This window comes from Rhineura floridana, chromosome 1, assembly GCF_030035675.1.
Source record: "Rhineura floridana isolate rRhiFlo1 chromosome 1, rRhiFlo1.hap2, whole genome shotgun sequence".
Taxonomy (NCBI): domain Eukaryota; kingdom Metazoa; phylum Chordata; class Lepidosauria; order Squamata; family Rhineuridae; genus Rhineura; species Rhineura floridana.
The window spans coordinates 87,912,894-87,931,766 of record NC_084480.1 but is presented as its reverse complement, the minus strand read 5'-3'; the positions used below and the strand labels follow the sequence as shown (position 1 = coordinate 87,931,766).

Sequence of the window (18,873 nt, the reverse complement as noted above, 5' to 3'; positions counted from 1 at the left end):
CCAAAAATATTCCCACTTTCAGCTAATTACAAATCTGCATGCCCTGCCAACACAAATTGTAACAAGCAAGGAAATTATAAAATAATGAAATTACTTTATATCCCAACAGATCGTCATCTTCCCTTCTTAATGCACAGGGTTTCCCTTTATATTGTCAGAGTTCATTACAAGTTCATCATAACTGCATAACACCTTCTAGCAATGTTTATTTATTTATTTATTTATTTATTGCACTTTTAGACCGCCCTATAGCAACAGGCTCTCAGGGCGGTTCCTTTGTCTGGCATTTTATTCTAAGTTTATTGCAAACTAATACTTACACTGTCAATTTTAAACTGATCATCAGATCTTACCCAAAAGAGTGTTCACCCACCCAAGTTCATGTACTGTATAGTAAGGTACACATACTCAAATACACACACAGAGTGCTCTTGCACTACTCTAATCACATCTCTACATGCAGGGGCACAAGTACCCGTTTGGCAGGCAACAATGGTGTGGAGCAGGAGAAAACTCAGCCAAGCAGAACAAAATGGAAACTAATTCTCACTTGGGTACTTTGAGCAGCAGCAACAGCTTTCTCTCATTCTCTCTCTGAAGGTAGGAATTGGTGGGCTTATAGTGAGCTACACAGCAGTTCTCCCATTAGCCATCCTATTGCCTCATCCACATCATACTCCTACTCTTTTAAAATAACCCTTGAAAAGCCCCCATATCAAGAGGACACCTGGCTGTGCAAAGAAAGCCTTTCACATCTTGCTTTCTCTCTCACCCTACCTTCAGGCACAGTCATACTTTTATTTGCTCTAGTCCATCTGTTCGCAAGTCCATTCTGTAAAACCACAGACCTCCCTGCAAATTTCCTTTCACACCCTCTACCTATCATTTTTCAAGCTCACATCACACTACTGCAACATGGCTTCTGAAGATCAAACTAAATGCAGTGGTACAGATTCATGCATTTAAACCCATATCTGCCATAATCATGCAGCAAATGGGGTCTATCCACCTGAAGTTGCAAAACAGGTCAGGAGTACAGAACCTTCTCCCCAACTATGCCATACCACCCCACAGCCCCTCTGTCTGGGTATTGTTCTCCCAAATGGAAGTCCGACACCAGGGGTAAGCCAGGTTGAGAGAAATGCAGTTTGGGAGAGAGGCCCTCCTGCTCCTTACATTGGACCATGCATCCCCCACTTTCGGCATGATTGCAGCAGATCCAGAGTTAAATATTCAAATCTGCGTCCATCTAGCTTGGCCCTCAAGCATTACTGCTAGGAACTTTAGATGAGACTATGTAGCAATGGCCCCCTTTAAGATGCACACCTTAACGTGGTGAGGGGGTTTGAGAGTGTGGAAGAAGCTGAGAGCAATGCCATCAGGAGTCTAGACCAAGAGGCTAGACTCCTAGCAGGGGCACCCATGGCGGAATAGTCAAAGCTGAGACACCAGACTAAGATGCATTCAAACTCAGAGGAAGGCAATAGTAAACCACCTCTGAATACCTCTTACCATGAAAAACCTATGATCAGAGTATCCAAAATGCAACACGAGATAGTGCTGGAAGATGAGACCCCCAGGTCAGAAGGCACTCACCGAGCTACTGGGGAAGAACAAAGGACAAGTACGACTAATGACTGTGACTAATGACGCAGCTGGGTCAAAGCCAAAAGGAAGCCCAGAGGCTGATGAGCACAGATGCGAAAGGAGAGTCCGGAGTTGCACGACGCACACAATAGGAACATGGAATGTGAGAAGCATGAACCAGAGAAAGTTAGAAATTGTCAAGCAAAAAATGGAGCGTATCAACATTACAATACTTGGCGTGAGTGGATTAAAATGGACTGGAATGGGACATTTTCAGTCAGGCAACTACAAAATATTTTATGCTGGAAATGAGAAATCAAGAAGGAACAGGGTTGCTTTAATAATAATAATAATAATAATAATAATAATAATAAATTTATTTTTTGTGTCACCTATCTGGCCGAAGCCACTCTAGGTGACGTACATATTAAAATTCAATAAAATACAATAAGTACAGAATAAAATACAATGCAGTCAACACTAATGCAGGCATAAAACTATGTAGGGCAATCAGTAAACAATTTTCACAAAAACAATAAACAATCACAGAAAAATTAGCCCACCCCGGAGATCCCAAAGGCCTGTCCAAAGAGCCAAGTTTTTAAGGCTCGGCAAAATGTATCCAGGGAAGGGGCATGGCGAAGATCAAACGGGAGGGAGTTCCAGAGAGTGGGGGCCGCCACTGAAAATGTCCTCTCTCTAGTCCCCACCAACCTAGCTGTTTTCGTTGGTGGGATTGAGAGAAGGCCCTGCGTGGCTGATCTAGTCGGGCGGCTTAATTTGTGGTACTGGAGGTGCTCCTTCAGGTAAACTGGGCCGAGACCGTATAGGGATTTAAAGGTTAACACCAACACCTTGAATTGGGCCCGGAAAACAACTGGAAGCCAATGTAGATGAAATAACACTGGTGTGATGTGATCGTGGCGGTGGCTGTTTGTAAGCAACCGAGCCGCCGCATTCTGCACCAATTGTAGTTTCCGGACCATTTTCAAGGGTAACCCCATGTAGAGCGCATTGCAGTAGTCTAATCGAGAGGTGACCAGGGCATGTACTACTAGTGGGAGCTGATGAATAGGGAGGTAGGGTTGCAGCCTCCGTATGAGGTGTAGTTGATACCAAGCTGCCCGGCTCACTGCCGAAATCTGCGCCTCCATGGACAGCCTGGAATCAAGAACAACCCCGAGGCTGCGGACCTGATCCTTCAGGGGTAAACTCACCCCATTAAGCCTCAGGTCAACAACACCCAACCTTCCCCTGTCACCCACAAGCAGCACCTCGGTCTTATCAGGATTGAGCTTCAGCCTGTTCCTTCCCATCCACCCACTCACGGATTCCAGGCACTTGGACAAGGTCTCCACGGCCAACTCCGGTGAAGATTTAAAAGAGAGGTAGAGCTGCGTGTCATCAGCATATTGGTGACACCGCAGCCCAAAACTCCTGATGATAGCTCCCAGCGGTTTTATATAGATGTTAAATAGCATGGGAGAGAGGATAGAACCCTGTGGCACTCCACAAGTGAGGGGCCAAGGGTCTGAAACCTCATCTCCCAATGCTACCTGTTGATGCCTGTCAGAGAGAAAGGAACGGAACCACTGTAAAACAGTGCCTCCTATTCCCAATCCTTCCAGGCGATCTAACAGGATACCGTGGTCGACGGTATCAAAAGCCGCTGAGAGATCCAGGAGGACAAGAAAGGTGGATCCTCCCCTGTCTAATGCCCTCCTCATATCATCCACCAGAGCGACCAAGGCTGTTTCAGTACCATGTCCAGTCCTGAAACCCGATTGGTATGGATCCAAATAATCCGTTTCATCCAAGTGTGCTGACAACTGGCTAGCCACCACTCGCTCAATGATCTTGCCCAAAAATGGCAAATTCGAAATGGGGCGAAAGTTGTTCAAGACTTGGGGATCCAAGGAGGGTTTTTTCAAAATGGGTTTTATAATTGCCTCCTTGAGGGCCGGTGGCAGTACACCCTCTTTCAAGGATGCATTTACCACCGCCCTGATCCCTTCGCCCAACAATTGCCTTACAATTCATAAGGAACCATGACGGGCAGGGATCAGTCAGACAGGTGGTAGGCTTCACCGTTGAAAGTACCTTGTCCACATCCTCAGAAGGAAGAGGCCGGAACCGATCCCACTGAACCGGATTGCAACTGGTCAACTCTGGATCTTCTACTGCATCCACAGCGTACGGAATCGAGTTCTTCAGGTGTTCGATTTTATCAGCAAAGTGCCTTGCCAATTTGTCACAGGAAGCCTTTGAGTGCTCCAAGGGTTCCTGAGCAACTGGACTGACCAGGCTTCGGACCACTTGGAACAGCTTCCTGGGACAGCACTCTGCAGATGCAATAGAGGCAGCAAAGAAATCCTTCTTTGTTGCCTTTATTGCCACCTGGTAGGCAGCTATTGCTGCTCTAACCTGTGTCCAAACATCTTCAGAGCGGGATTTCCGCCACCGGCGTTCTAGTCGTCTCACCTCCTGTCTCAGACTTCGCAACTGGGGTGTGTACCACGGTGCGGTCTGAGTTCTGTTCAGGGGGAGAGGATGTTTTGCAGCCACCCGGTCTAATGCCCTGGTGATTTCCTCATTCCACTCCATCACCAGGGTTTCGACCGGGTGACCTTCAGCAGGTTCCAGTTCCCCCAGCGCAGTCAGGAATCCATCCGGATCCATCAGGCGCCTGGGGCGGACCATTCTAATAGGTCCTTTACCCCTGCAGAGGGTGTGTGGCAACGAGAGGTCAAGATTCACCAGATAGTGATCTGACCATGACACGGGGGTAAAGGAAATAGCCCCCAACTTCAGAACACTCCCCGCTATTCCCAAGACAAATACAAGGTCGAGGGCATGACCGGCTACATGGGTGGGCTCAGTGTTACTAAGGTGCAGTTCCCAAGAAGCCATGGTTTCGAGGAAATCCCGAGGGGCTCCGATGAGAGTGGTCTCAGCATGCACGTTAAAGTCCCCCAACACTAACAGTTCTGGGGAGAGCAGTCGTACATCCGAGACCATCTCTAGCACCTCGGTCAGGGTGTCTGCCGTGCAGCGGGGCGGGCGGTACACAAGCAGAATCCCCAAACTGCCCTTCGAGCCCAACCTCCAGTACATGCAATCAACAAACTTGGTCTTAGGAAGCAGGGGTCTGTGAGAAGTGAGAAGTGATGTAGCAAAAGCAATTAGGAGCTACAACGCAAGGTCTGAGCGAGTGATATCAATAAGATTAAACGGGAAACCTATTAACATAACCATCATCCAAGTCTACGCTCCAACATCAAACGCAGAAGAAGAAGAATTGGAGAGATTTTACGCAGAAGTACAGGAGGAAATTGGTCACACACCAAAACAAGATATGATGATAATCATGGGGGACTGGAATGCAAACGTAGGGAACAGAGAAGAACTAGGAATTGTGGGGAAATGGGGCTTAGGTGACAGATATGAAGCAGGAGAAAAACTTATTGAATTCTGTGAAGCCAATGATTTGTTTCTTGCCAACACATTTTTTGAGCAACCAAAAAGACGACTGTACATGTGGACATCACCAGATGGTCAATATAGGAATCAAATTGATTATATAATTGGAAACAGAAGATGGAGAAGTTCCATACATTCTGCAAAAACAAGACCAGGAGCAGACTGCGGTACAGATCATGAACTGATTGTATCAAAAATCAGAGTAAAGCTAAAGAAGAACAACAAATGCCAAAATACAATTTAAATAACATCCCAGAAGCATATAAAGATCAAATAAGGAACAGGTTTGAGGCTTTAAACTTAGTTGACAGAGAACCAGAAGAACTATGGAACGAAGTCAGAGACGTTATCAGAGAAGAATGCAAAAAGACAATGCCTCTAGCTAAAAAGAGAGAGACCTCAATGGATGACTGAATAAACTCTTCAAATGGTTAAAGAGAGAAGGAAACCAAAAGCAAAAGGATAGAAACACGGTCAGAACCCTAAATGCAACTATACAACGACTAGTACGTAGTGTCAAAGAAAACTATTACAATAGTTATTGTATAGAAATAGAAAAGGACAACAAAAAGGGAAGAACAAGAGCCCTATTCCAAAAGATTAGAGAAATGAAAGGGAAATTTAAACCACGAGCAGGGATGTTGAATAATCAACAGGGGAACACACTGACTGACAGAGATGAAATAAAAAGAAGATGGAAGCAATACACTGAAGAACTCTATAAAAGAGATGACAGGATGACAGATTCATTCACGGAGGAACCATATGATGAAGAACCAGAAATTTTAGAATGTGAGGTGAAAGCTGCTCTTAAAATTCTTGGAAGAAATAAATCACCAGGAATACATGGCATACCAATAGAGTTGCTACAAGCTACTGAGACTGAATCAGTCCAAATTTTGAGTAAAATCTGTCAAGAAATATGGAAAACTAAACAATGGCCCACAGACTGGAAGCTCTCCATATACATCACAATTCCAAAGAAAGGGGATCCCAGAGAATGCAGTAATCATCGAACTACTGCCTTAATATCCCATGCAAGTAAAGTAATGCTCAAGATTCTACAACAAAGGCTCTTACCATATATGGAGCGAGAAATGCCAGACGTCCAAGCTGGATTTAGAAAGGGAAGAGGCACCAGAGATCATATCACAAACATACGTTGGATAATGGAACGGACCAAGGAATTTCAGAAGAAAATCACCCTGTGGTTTATAGACTACAGCAAAGCCTTTGATTGTGTAGATCATGAAAAACTATGGAATGCTTTAAAAGAAATGGGGGTGCCACAGCATCTGATTGTCTTGATGTGCAACCTATACTCTGCACAAGAGGCTACTGTAAGGACAGAATATGGAGAAACCGATTGGTTCCCCATCGGAAAGGGTGTGAGACAGGGGTGTATTTTATCACCCTATTTATTTAATCTGTACGCAGAACATATCATATGGAAAGTAGGATTGGACCAAGATGAAGGAGGTGTGAAAATTTGAGGGAGAAACATCAATAATTTAAGATACGCATACAATACCATACTACTAGCAGAAACCAGTAATGATTTGAAACAAATGCTGATGAAATTTCATAGAATCATAGAGTTGGAAGGGGCCTTGTAGGCCATCAAGTCCAACCCCCTGCTCACAGCAGGAAATCCACAGCTAGAGCATCTCCCGCAGATAGCTGTCCAGCCTCTGCTTGAAGACATCCAGCGAAGGGGATCCCACCACCTCCCTAGGCTGTGGGTTCCATTGCCGAACCGCCCTTACTGTCAAGAAGTTCCTTCTAAGGTCCAATCTGAATCTACACTCCTGCAACTTAAAACCATTAGACCTAGTCCTACCCTCTGGGGCAGCAGCGAACAAATCTGTACCCTCCTCTATGTGACAGCCCTTCAGGTACTTAAAGAGTGCAATCATGTCACCTCTCAGCCTTCTCTTCACCAGACTGAACATGCCAAGTTCCTTCAACCTTTCCTCATAAGACTTGTTCTCCATACCAGCTATCATCCTCATCGCCCTCTTCTGAACCCACTCTAACTTGTCTATATCTTTCTTAAAATGAGGCGCCCAGAACTGAACGCAGTATTCCAGATGAGGCCTGACCAATGCAGAATATAGTGGGACTATTACTTCCCTCGACCTGGAAACTATAGCTCTGTTTATGCATCCCAAAACCGCGTTTGCCTTTTTTGCTGCAGCATCACACTGCTGGGTCATGTTCAACTTGCGATCCACTACAATTCCAAGGTCCTTCTCACACGCACTACTGCTAAGCCGGGTATTTCCTTTAAAGAGGAAAGCGCAAAATCAGGACTACAGCTGAACGTCAAAAAGACTAAAGTAATGACAACAGAAGATTTATGCAACTTTACAGGTGACAATGAGGACATTGAACTTGTCAAGGATTATCAATACCTTGGCACAGTCATTAACCAAAATGGAGACAATAGTCAAGAAATCAGAAGAAGGCTACGACTGGGGAGGGCAGCTGTGAGAGAACTAGAAAAGGTCCTGAAATGTAAAGATGTATCACTGAACACTAAAGTCAAGATCATTCAGACCATGGTATTTCCGATCTCTATGTATGGATGTGAAAGTTGGACAGTGAAAAATGTGGATAAGAGAAAAATCAACTCATTTGAAATGTGGTGTTGGAGAAGAGCTTTGCGGATACCATGGACTGCAAAAAAGACCAATAATTGGGTGTTAGAACAAATTAAACCAGAACTATCATTAGAAGCTAAAATGATGAAGCTGAGGTTATCATACTTTGGACACATAATAAGAAGACATGATTCATTAGAAAAGATAATAATGCTTGGAAAAACAGCAGGGAGTAGAAAGAGAGGAAGGCCAAACAAGAGATGGATTGATTCCATAAAGGAAGCCACAGACCTGAACTTACAAGAACATGGTAGTTCATGACAGATGCTCTTGGAGGTCACTGATTCATAGGGTCGCCATAAGTCGTAGTCGACTTGGAGGCACATAACAACAACAACAATGTAGCAATGGTAACGGAAGTGAGACCAGAAAGTAGGTGTCACAGCAAGGAGGCAGGAAACAGGAAAATGGCATGAGCTATGAAGGATGACTGACATAGCAGCATCTCTGATAGGAGGAATGCGGATACTAAATCCCATTATCCCGTCTTTTAAAAAAAAACTTTTAATTTGTGTTAAATCTCACAAAGCACTTAGCAATCACATAGAAAAACAAATATCAAAGGTTGGTTACAACCACTTGTTAATATCAGAAAGCAGATAAGAGGGAGAGTAGAAAAGTACAGTTTTGTTAGATGGATACTAAACTCCCCCCTTTTGTTTCATTTTAGGTTGCTGTGTGGCTGATCTATGAACAGATGGGAGTCTTTTGTCCTGTCCGAACTCAAAGAACTCAGACTCAGACATGGCTGTGTTTTTTTCTTTTATCGTAGCAAGAAACAGTTTCAATTCAGTGTGCTTCATGAATCTACCTACAGCTTACTCAGAACTCAGCATCTCTCTAGGACTAATAGGCACTACTTTGCAGCACTAAGACGTTGACTCAGCAACTACTTCCCCCCCCCTCTCAGCTTAAGTAAAGCTGGGTTGACAGGGCATCTGATGAATCTCCCTCCGCATTTGCCTCCTGGTGTGAGGTGAAGGCAGAACCTCTGTCACCATCCTGTCTTTCCCCTCCAAGGGAGGGGGCTGCCTGCTGGCAATGTGGGCACAGGGAGAGGGGAAGCGTCAGGCTAGGAAACAACCAGCTGGTCAGGTTGACTCTCCACAGGGGTATCTGGAACTGCTGAGGCTGAACTGTCAAAGTCCAGAGCTGAGGCACCTTCTGAGTCCCACTCCCTGCTTAGCCCTTCACTGGTTTGAACATCACTCTAAGTCTTCCTCCACTGCTTCATTCTCATCAGTCCACCCCCCTCCAGCAGGGTTCACATAATCCCCCCCTCCATGCTGAGCCTCCTCCCACCCCGGAGGCTTGGGTTTACCAGGGTATCCTTAATGGAACTCTCTCACCAACTCTGCTGCATAGACATCTGACACCGCCTCCCAGGATCTTTCCTCCAGTCCAAAATCACTTCAGTGGATCAAATACTGCAACTTTCCTCACATTCCTCTTGCCCATCGACAATGACTGGCATTGGGCGCCTGGTAGGGATTCGGTCGCTCTTCTGGGGTTAGCAACGAATGGTAGAACACTGGGTGAATCTTCATGGAGGCAGTTAAGTGTAGATGGAATGCTACCAGGTTAATCTGTGCCTCTACTATGAAGGGCCCCACCCTCCTAGCCTCCAGTTTGTGACAAGGTGCATTCACTGGCAAATAATGCGTAGATAGCCATACTCTATCTCCCAACTGTATCTTGGGACTGGGCTGACAGCGCTGGTCGGCAACTCTCTTATAGGCCTTAGTCCTTGCCAATTGCTCTTGTAACAGCTGCTGCATCACCTGCACCTCTTGCAAAAACTCTGCCACCGCAGGTACTGGAAAGGTGGAGTTAGGAGTGGGGAAAGTGAGAGGGTGGTAGCCAAAATTAGTGAAAAAGGTAGTCTGATGGGTTGAGGCATGCACAGAATTACTGTAGGCAAACTCAGCCAGGGGCAATAAAGACGCCCAATTATCCTGCTGATAACTGATACAACAGCGGAAATACTACTCCAGGGAGGTGTTCACTTTCTCTGTTTGCCCACGCATCTGGGGGTGGTGTGATGAAGACAGTCATAGTTCAATCTGTAGCAGCTGCAACAGGGCGCACCAGAACTGGGGCGTGAACTGGGGGCCCCAATCCGAGACCAGGCTGGTTGGGAGTCCATGCAACCAGAAAATGTCCTGAATAAACAATGTTGGTACGCCAGCACACAGAATGAAATGGGCCATCTTGCTGAAGGTGTCCATGACCATCAGAACAGTAGTTTTTCCCTGAAAGATGGGTAGGTCCATGATGAAGTCCAGGGTTACCATCCGCCAGGGTCTTTCAGGCATAGGGAGTGGCTCCAGCAGCCCAGTCAGTCGCCCAGGGGCGTGCTTGGCTCTCATGCACATGAGGCAGGATTGAACATATCTCCTGACATCATGCTTTATTCTTGGCCATCAGAAATTGTGTGTGATGGCTTGCAGCATTTTGAACACCCCAAAATGCCCCATGGTCGTAGTGCTGTGGTAGTGCCACAGGACTTTGGCTCAGACCTCCCCGGGGAACAGTACAGGGCCTCATAGTGGTAGAATAACACCCCTTCTGGAAAAAGCCCAGAGTGCAGTCCTGAGGGGGCTGCTTTAGCTCATGCACCCACTCCTGAGCAAAAGGCTCTTGTTCCTGAGCAGCGCACAGCTCCTCAAACCAGGTATCAGGACAAGCTGCCACCACCAACTTGGGGTATGATGTGGCATAGCGGAGGCTCAAGCCAGGTTCCATGGTACTCAGGCTTACGGGACAGTGCATTGGCCCTGTGTTTTGAGCCTGGGGAACATAGTTGATGTGGAAAGGAACCTTAACAAAGAACTGGGCCCAGCACATTTGCCATTGGTTCAGCTTACGGGCCATTTGTAGGTTCTTGAGGTTCTGATGGTCAGTGCGGACCTCCACCTCATGCTGGGCTTCTTCCAAGAGGTGTCGCCAGCTCTCAAATGTATCTCAGATGGCTAGTAGCTCTTTCTCCCAGACAGTATAGTTCTGCTCTGGACTAGTCAGCTTTCGGGAAAAATTGGTGCAGGGAAGCAGTCCACCCCCTTTTTTGGCAGGTCGTAACAACACTGCTCTGATGGCTACGTCTGAGGCATCCATTTCCACTATGAACGGATGGTGGGGGGCAGCATGTTGTGGTAGTTTGGAGGAGAACAACAACTTTAGTCAAAAGCCTGTTCAGCAGCTTCAGTCCACCGAAAAGGGCCAGTTCCTTTTAGGCAGTGGGGCAGTCATGCTGGAGAAGGCAGCAATGAAGTGTCTGTAGTAGTTGGCGAATCCCAAGAATCGCTGTAGGTCCTTTTTGGTTTTGGGGAGATGTCAGGAGAGCACACAATGCACCTTTTCTGGGTCCATCTCTATCCGGTGGGGGTAATACAATATCCCAGAAAGTCCAGAGTAGTTAGATCAAACCCACACTTCTCCAACTTGGCTTACAGGTGATGCTCTCTCAGTCTCTGCATCACCACCTTCACATGAGCCTCATGCTGTTCTGGGAAGTCAGAGTAAATAAGGATATCATCTAAATAGATTATCATAAGTGATCTAAGTAGTCCAGAAAGATGTGATTCATAAAATTTTGGAAGACAGCTGGGGAACTCGATAGTCCAAAAATCATGACCAGGTACTCGAAGTGGCCATATCAAGTCTTGAAGGCAGTTTTCCACTTATCCTGTTCCTTGATCCTGACAAGGTTGTAGGCTCTGCACAGGTCCAGTTTAGTGTAGATCTTGGCCATTAGTAGTCGCTCCAGCATCTTGTTTATGAAGGGAAGTGGGTAGCTTTGGGTATGGTGATTTTATTCAGCTCCCGATAGTCATGGCAGGGACAAAGCTCCCCACCTTTATTTTTCACAAATAATAAGGGAGCCCAGGCAGGAGACTTTGAGGGTTGAATAAATCCTCACTGCAGGATGACATAAAGGAAGCCTCTTAGTCTGATTTGGACAATGAACATATTCCCAGAGGGAACTCAGGGCCCCGGGAGAAAGTCTATGGCACAATCGTAGAGCCTATGGGGTGGCAACTGGTCAGCCTCCTTCTTGTCAAAGACATTCTGATAATCTTGGTACTTTGCAGGCAGGGACGCCTCCTCAGGAAGGGGAGGGGCAGCCACTGCTGTTGATGCTGTTTCCTCAGTAGGCTGGCAGTGCCTTTTGCAATAGTCCAACTGGAACGTCACAGATTAGAGGATCATATTGCATCAACCAGGTCATCCCCAGAACCACCGGGAATTGGGGCAGGGAGGATAAGTAGGAGGACAGTTGCTCTACATGCCCAGGCAGCTCCACTCACAACCCAGCAGTTGCTTGGATGACTGCTCCTGAAGTCAGGGGCTGCCCATCTATGGTTTCCATGGACAGGGGAGTCTTGAGTGTGGTGATTGGGATGCCGTGTCATTTAGCAAAGTCCAAGTCAATAAAGTTACTGGACACCCCCAAATTGATCATGGAAACACTTCGACGCTTTGGCCCAAGGGCAAGCCTAGACGGATTGGCAGGTGTAAGGCAGAGACTTTGGCAGGAGACTTGAGGTACCTGGCTTACAGTCAATCACAGCTCATGGACCTCTACAACAGCCAGGATTTGGAGTTTTCCTGCACTGGGGGGGGTCTTCTCTGATTTGGAGGGGCAAGCCTTTGTTAGGTATCCCACCTTTCCACAGTAGAGACACAACCCCTCTCTCCGACGCTTCTCTTTCTCCGCCTCAGTCAGGTGCAGCCACGCCCCCCATCTACATGGCCTCCACCCCGACTGAGTGGAGGTTCCCACGCTAGGTGAGAAGTGTGTATGAGGGAGTGGTGTGGGAGGCAAGGCCTGGAGTGCTTCAGCCTTGCGTTCTAGCCTATGACCTTCAAGTCTGCTGTCTATCTGCGGGCACAGCTGGACAAGCTCTGATTAGGTGTCTGTGCCAATTCATCAAGGATCTCGCTGTTGAGGTTATTATGTTATAGGTACATCAAAGCAGACTCATTCCAGTCCATCTCTTGGGCCAGGATACGAGAGGTGTTGGTATAAGTCCCAACAGAGTTCTTGCCCTGCTGGAGGGTACCCAATTGGCGGACCATGATGGCCTTCCACTGGGGGCCATGAAAGATTTCTGTCATGGTCTCAACAAAGTTATCATACTGGGCTAGCACGGGTTGTTCCGAAGCAACAGAGGTGTTGCCCACTGGGTATCCTCCCCTTCCAGGAGGCTGACGATGAAGGCCACTTTCAAAGAGTCATTGGGAAAATCTGACTGCCACATGCAGATGTAAACCTCACACTGAGAGATGAATGTGGCAAACTGCTCTTTCACACTGTAACAGAGGGGCAGCCCCACAGGCATCTTAACACAAGACGCAGGCACTGGCAGGGCTGGGGCAGCCCCCTGTGGCAGGACTGACACTTGATTCCCAAGCTGAGTCACTTGCAGGTGCAAGGTCTAATTCTCCGTTCAGAGGGCCTGGGTCTCGATTTAAAGTTTCTGGAGTTTGGCTAGCATCATCTCAAAGGTTCTCTATAGTCCTCCCCTGTCCCGCTGCTCACTTCCATCTCAGACATGGAATCATCAGGTGGAGGAGGTGGTGGCTGAGTCAAACTGTCCTGCCCAAACTCGAAGAACTCATCCCACTCGAAGTCTTCCTTCTCCGCTTCGTTCTTGTCAGTCCACCCCCCTCCAGCAGGGCTCACGACATCTTTGGCTTTACCAGAAAATATACCTATGAGTTCCATAAACAGATCTCTAACAATCTGGCACTTTTGTTTCAGTATCATCATTGTCAATAAAAGAAAATTCTTGCACTAGCTCCCCTTTCTGACCCTGGAGAAAAGAGGGTCCTGGCATGGGGGAAGGGAAACCCTCACTGGTTTCCATGATGGTGGAACTTTTTATTTTTTCCAAGCAAGTCAATGGAGAAATTGTCAGTCAAATGACTTGACTGCAGAAAAGGAAAAGGTTTATGCACAGTAGAACTGTTCATGAGGGAGTGGGCTATATCTTCAGCCACTTGAGAACCACGCAATTACAGTCCAGCTACATGCTCATTGGCAGAGACAGTACTGATTATTTCTCATGGGTGAGTGGAGATTTTTTTCAGGAAGGTGAGTAACTGAACAGAAGAATACCAAATGTGAACATAACGAACAGTTTGCAGTTGGGTTGCATCAGAATTTTGTGCTATGCTTTTTTCTGTTTATAGCAGTTATGGCTGTGTTAAGCAAAAAGTATGAGAGCATCAAAAGGAACCTGATGTTTGCTAATGACTTTGGTAATCTGCACTTAAGATTGTAATGAATTACCAAACTAATCAATGGCAAAGCATCCTTGAGCAAGCTGGCCTTAAAAAGAATGCAGATAAGAACAAGGCCAAGATAAGTGAAGATAGTAGACCCACTACAAAATAAATCATTGGAAGGGAACATAAAACAGTTAAGGAATTTTCATGTTTGGGACAAACTGTTGCCAGAAAATTTACCTCTTTAGCAACACTGGACCAAAGTTGCTTGATTCAGAGGAAGAGTCAACATAAGGAATTATCTGCCAATAAGTATTGAGATTTGTTTCCTACACATGAGAAGTCTACACATGAGAAGTCTACACATGAGCACACACACACATTTCTTCACGTGATCACAGATGTAAATGTGAATTTGAAACATATGGGCACAGTCAACAAGCAATTTCTGCAAGTGCAACCCTAATGTGTCCACCTGCTACAATCATGTATTTATGTACTGCTCAGTACACATTTTACAGTTCTTTACATTTCCATGACTGAGGACAAGCCTACACATAATCCCTAAAGCTGGTTAAGCTGAAAAGGTTTGTCTGCTTGTCCTATGATAATCTATAGGAGTTGCCAGCTGCTAAGTAAGTTGTGTGTTCTGTGCAGTGGAAATGGAAGATGTCTACACAGCTAAAACAGATAAGGCATTTAAATGAGATGTTGCATTGAGGGGTGTTATGGAGATAATGTCATACTTTGTATAACTGACATAGTTATTTCAGTAATCTTCAGGACAGTGCAGTTGTAGCTGTGACAGTTGTATAAAGAAAAGTGCCCGAGAATGAATATTTTCTGGAGGGTGCCTTAGGAGATGGGGCTTCAATGGGTCCCATGATCTTGGGTAGTGGCTGGATACTTGCAAAGAACACACTCTATCCACTGACGTTTCATTCTTTGGCCAGGAAGGACTCAGGTTTGCTTTAGGACACCCTTTTTGAAACAGGGAGCCCTGTTAAAAATCATAGAAATAGTCCCAGGGATTCAGGAGGTTTACTGTTAAATATAAGCCAACTTTCTCATATTTTGTGTATCCTGTAAGAGCTGCTTGCATATGGTAATTGAAACCTTCGTCCCTCCCATCACTGACAGCTGTTTGAACTTGTTGGCATAATGGCTGAATACTCACTGGACAAGCAAAATTAAGCAAGATGCTGTGTACATTTTTTGTCATCAATTGCCTAGCAATATTACAGTGCAGCTCATTCCAAGGCTGACTTCCCTAAACATTGACATTAAAATTGCCCATCACTCCTCTTGAAAGTACAAGAGCCCTTGGCACTCTGTTCCAATGTCAACAGTCCTAAGAGGATGACTATACAGATAAATTAGCAGGTCAGCTGGGCTTAAAGAAACCATGTCAAATGGCCTTAAGGAGAAAGTTCTGAACTGCAGACAGGACCAGGATGTTTTAACTGTAAGTAAGGAACTGGCAAGATAGCAAAAGAAAAACAACAAGTCAGGTCTGTGTGAGAACATATTTGAACAGAGATGTCAGCTGCAACACACTTTACAATGAAGAGATTTAGGTTTTGGTCTCTTTAAATGAATTTTCCTATTTGGACATTAGGTGTCACTACTTTCCATTCCCACAGCTATGTGCTTCGCTGGCTTAAAGTAAAAACAAATTAACAGATACATAGGCTTGCTTTATTTTATTTTAAAAAACTACATTTTTCTAGTACCTTGTTCTAGTTCTCCCATTCCAACATTTGCCATCTTAAGTTTGTTTCTCATAACTTACATTTAACAGACTTTACAGTGAACTATTAATTAGCCCCAAAGATCCTGTGCAAAGAGTCCCACAAGAGGGAACTTTTATACTTTAAAAATGATGTATAATAAATAATTGGCACAATCCTAAAAAGGCATTTTATAGCATTAAAAGCTGTTTGCCTCTTCATCAGTGGAAGCTGCAATGGCAAAACCCGAAGAGAAAAGCAGAAGGCCTTGGTTACATCTGCAGTTCCTTTACTGACACATAGAGCAGGTCATTTGGATTATTCCTTGCATCTGCTGTGTACAAGCTTGCTCATATCTTTTTGCAGAACACAACTATTCTAGTTTCTACATGTAGAGCAGGTTCTCTCAATTATAATGGCATCTCATTATATAGTCTACTCTGTATGCTGAAGACACACCTCTTTACCCTAGCCTTTGACACCTGAGATAGGTGTTTTCAGGACCCACTCTATTCCAATAGCTGTAATTTGTTTTAACTGTTTTTAATATTGAATTTTAAGTTGTTGTGAGCTGCCCTGGAACCTGCTGGTGAAGGGTGAGAAATAAATGAGTTACCCAAGAGTTCTCTGAAAGTCACTGGGGTGCAACAGAAGCCGGAACCTTTACAAGAGATTATGCTATGGAAACCTATTAATAAAAGAAAATATACCTCCAACTTAATACTCTTAATAGGAACACAGAAACATTGCAGCAGACTGGCAGTGGCTCTCTAGGGTTTCAGACAGGAGACTTTCATAGCTCTACCCCAAGATGCTGGGGATTAAACCTGCAACCTTTGACATGTAAAACAGTAAACTCTGTCACAGAGCTACAACTTTCACCAGACCTAGGCCAAATGGCCGGTGGCCAGGGATGATGTGGGTATAAGTTCAAAACATCTGGAAGACTCCAAAATTATGGAAGACTGTTTCCTGAAGATGTCCACTGTAGGAAGCATTTTATTTTTTGCAATATGCGTCAAGGGTATATACAAATGGATAAAAATAACCAGTTGCACAGAGAGATTCCAGTCTCCCCTGGATGGATATTAGATACCAAGTACTGCTTCAGTATAAAACTGCTTAGCAATGGCTTCTAATTAAGCATTAGTCAGATGAGAAAACTGCATTACTGGAATTGAAATAAATAAATTCAATCTCATAGGGAACTGCCTTATACTGAGTCAGGCCCTTGCTTGGTCCATCTAGCTCAGCATTGTGCTGCCAGCAGCTCTCCAGTATTTCAGGCAGGAGGTCTCTCCCTGTCCTACCTGAAAATGTCAGGGATTGAACCTGAGATCTTCTGCACCCAAAGCAGGTGCTCTAGCACTCACCTACAGCCCTTCCATCTAATGTCAGTGGATGCTAGGATCCTGAATTGAAAGGGAACACTCTGTTAAAGCTTCATGGTGTTGAGATTAGGAGGGGCCCATGCCTAGCTGGATAGTGAAGGCTACAAGATTTTCTCACATAAATAATTGCAACTCTCGTGAAAGCATTGTGTTCCTCCCCCCTCCTTTTTAGCACTTCCTTTCCGCCATGAGGAAGGCAATGGTAAACCACCTCTAAATACAGCTTACCATGAAAATCCTATTCATAGGGTCGCCCATAAGTCGGAATCGACTTGAAGGCAGTCCATTTCATATTTTTTTCAGCCCATGCAAACGTCATCTATGAATGAGAAGGGAACCTCACAAGAAAAGGTTATTAAATTATAACCAGTATGACCCGTCCAAAGGTCACTTTTATTCCGCTACTCATGTGAACTTTTTTTGTGCAGCTGCATTTACTCACACAGTTCTGCCAATAGCAGTAGGGCTGCAGTATTCTGCCTCAGAACCTTTCAAGACAGAAAAAGGCTTTACCAGAAACCTTAAAAGTCAGTGCATGTATGTATTTGTGGAATAAGACTTTCAATTAAGGCCTAGGCATAGTGGTAAAGGACTTGAACATATGGACCAAGAGGTAAATATCCACCAGGTCAGATCCCTCAGTTACACCCCAAAGCTAGATGGGCACATAATAACACATCATTATTTTGAGTACCACCATCTACAACTCCACTTAGTTGTACTACATGTATTTAACAAAATTTAAATACCGCTTGATTGGAAAAAAACATTCTAAGTGGTTTTCAGTAAATTAGTTCCTTTTTGTTTGGCATCCACATTGTTTAATAGTCCATATCAGAGTAGCACAAGACTGAAGGACACAGAGGAATGCACCTTAAGACAACCAGTACTATGTTGGGTTTTTTGGGAAGAGATTGTCAAAGAACATGCCCAATGTAAGGGGATGATTTGTTCAGGTACCTGCTGATGGCTCCATGGCCATCACCCAGTGGTGGATGGCAGCAGCATTTTTTAATGGGTGCTCAGCTCTGATACGCAGTGACTACTCAATATGATATCAGGTTACTCAAAATACAATGAATGACCTCCCATTTTAAAGTGTCACCACCGCCTACCGCTAAAACATAACCAGGAGACTAGCAGGTCCTGGTGGTGAGAGTAACACTGGGCAGAGACCCAGTCGTTGATGGGTAGGGGCCCATAGGCAATAGCATGGTAGGGGCCCACTAAAGTCTGACACCAGCCCTGGCCAAAGAACAACACAGAATGAACAGACAAAAACCTCATGGGACTCAACATTCCCTCTGCCTACTACATAAAACATCACCCCACCTGATGCCTTAATCCACATACTCCATATCACTGTATCCTATAAGTGGTGAACAAAATCCTTTTCATCAAAGTGCAACAGAAGAAACAGCATCAAATTATTTATGAAGTTTTGCAAAAATTCATGCTTCAGGGGAATTAAGCATCCTCATCTTGACATGGAATAACTTGCTCCCAGCATGGCAACTAGTTAGACCCTGAAAAAAATTCACTGGTTCCCCCAGTGTGTGCAGACAAATCTACATTCAGGCTATAGTTTATTATTATTATTATTATTATTAATTAGATTTATATCCCGCCCTTCCTCCCAGCAGGAGCCCAGTTATACTCCTGATGCTCAAAAGCAGGAACTAAGGTAAAGAGAGAAACCTTTCCCCAAATATATAAAGCACTGAGTTATTAAGTGATCTATTGCACATAAAATTCCCTCCAGACCACCTAGTTTATGGGTTTCCACCATAT

General features: G+C 45.0%; 1 protein-coding gene across 7 annotated transcripts in view; it reads right to left on the bottom strand.

Annotated features, from left to right (window-relative positions):
* ROR2 (receptor tyrosine kinase like orphan receptor 2) overlaps positions 1-18,873 on the bottom strand; it is a 216,091-nt gene that overhangs the window by 13,941 nt on the left and 183,277 nt on the right. The gene's annotated exons all lie outside the window — the stretch shown is intronic.